Raw genomic sequence first — 2323 nt, 5'->3', positions numbered from 1 at the left:
CCTGCAGCAGTGGGTACTTCTTGATGATCCACATTTTTATTATTCCTTTCCTGCCAAAGAATCACCGATCATTTTATAGACTTTTATAAACATTTAATACTAAATACGTAGGCTCTTTTTTCCCCCCCATTAGGAATGCTAATTTTTTTTTACAAGGGCCTACCATTAAGGAAAATGCATTTTTAGTAATCTCACATYTTAGACTTAAATCTCAATTTCTAGAATATATTGTAACTCATCCTCTTCAAAAATGCAGAGAAAGTCCTCTGCCAATTTTATAAGCACCCAGCCCACRTAATACAAAATTTTTAGGAACCCTCAACCTCTGTTTAACTGCAGCTGATAAACTCAGCAACAGAGCAGTCATTTTTGGCAATGAAAGCAAGTTAATATTTTTGTTTTCCTTAAAACATTGGGAAACACATAAATTTGTATTACTGTCCAATAATTATCTGGCATAAATTGAGAATCCTGAAATTCTTTGGACTTTAGTGGCATTGCGCACCTGTAAGCTTCCTTGTGGGAAGCTAATAGAGTAGACATCAAGATGTTTTTGAAGGATTGAGAAAATGTTTTGAACAATRTGAAGATGAAAATGTAGCTTTACGATGCATAGCAATAACTGCAGTTAATAAAAGCGACTAGGTTATTTTATAGCACCTRAACAATATCTTTACCAGTAAAGATACTTTTTTTACCAGATCATCTTGAAATGATCTTTAAATTCAAACTGAAGGAGCTTCTCTGGCTRGCCAATCCRCTAGTATCTAATCAGCTTCTGTATGACTTTGTTTTCTTACTGTTTATGTTCATGATTGAAGTCATGCTGTTTGCATGCTCTGATTCTGCTATAATAGCTGTCAGCTGGTGAACAGAGGGCAGATAATTTTTGCAAGTGTGGAAAATTTTTTACTCTTCTCAGAAACTTAGCAGCTTCATGTTCACATTTCTGAAAACATCTGAAATTGTGTCTTCCTGGTAGCTTGTGGTTTTACATCTCCAGCCCCAGTTTCTTTTATGCTGCATAATCAATGTGTTACTGGACATGTCAGGACAGATTTGACCTGTGTGATGCCCACAGCTACCCACAGTAACACCTTGAAAGAGGAGAATTTTGTATTTSTGTTTCTCTATTTTCCAAACCCATGAAAAGGTTCAGCTCTGGCTGCTCTCAATGACATGAGTCACAGATATTTACAGGTTTTGTAATTTGCTGAGATAGTCAGTTCTTTTAAACAAAAGCTACCATGGAGATTCTGTTGTTTAAGAATTTATTCACTTGGTTGCAATAATCTCTGCACAATCCTGCACAAATTACAAAAGGAAGTAAAATCTACTTTTGAATTGTTACACACTTTCCTGACCAATCAACACACTACCGTGATTTGGTCTGGAGTGTTTCRTTATATTTTGCCTTACAAAACTATATCCATCTTCTGAATATTTTACCTGGGCTTTTAACTGCTCTACTGGAAAGAAAGAAAAAAATGGATGAGAGCCATTTCTAAACTCAGATTTGGGCCGGTATCTCGAAAAACAGGGAAGAGGGCAAGGGGTAATGCTCAGAAGAGCAGTTACCCTCTAGTTATGCAAGCACAGAACAGGATTCGGTGTTCTCTGTTCCACAGATAAGCTCAGCTTCTCGGTTGTCTGCTGTTTCTTAACAGTTTTTTGTACGTGTTTAAAATAAGCATAACTCGTGTCTAAGTCTGAAAGGATGCATTTGTATTTGTTTTGTCCTGAAGTAAGTGACAAAGATATAAGATACTGAGAATACAAGCCTTAAAAATCCTCTCAACATTTTCCTTTGGAATTTAATCTGGAATCGTGCAGAGACATAATAGGGTATGAATCTGCTTATACTTTTTCACCATGTAAGCATTTTTTTATTTTCCATCCTACATTAAAGTCTCTCCTAAATCCAGCCTAGAGAACTTCATTAAAGTCAAAATATGGTAAAACCATCCAGACTCTGAAAAATGTGCAGTAATAAGATCACCTATTAGAACCAGGTGATGTTGGAAGTCCTATATCTAAACTTGCTGTATGGAGGGCACTTAAGGTTAAAAAAAATTAAAGAAAGAGGGGCCTGATATTGTAAGACTTTGATACTGCATGACTCTGCAGTCATCATCTCTGAGGCCTATTTTCTTTTGAGTTACTATTATTGATGCACTTCTGACTAGGCCCAGATGTGAAAAGCAGCATGCAGAAGAGAGAGAAAAAAAGGAATACAAAGACCTTATTCCTTCTATAAGCTAGCAATTCTGACCTGCTTCACCTTTCTGCAAGGATGTTGGGCTTTTGAGAATATTTGCACTAT

Source organism: Rhea americana, unplaced genomic scaffold (genome assembly GCF_003343005.1).
Source record: "Rhea americana isolate MKP2758 unplaced genomic scaffold, rheAme1 scaffold_28, whole genome shotgun sequence".
Taxonomy (NCBI): Eukaryota; Metazoa; Chordata; class Aves; order Rheiformes; family Rheidae; genus Rhea; species Rhea americana.
This window is presented reverse-complemented; position numbering follows the sequence as displayed.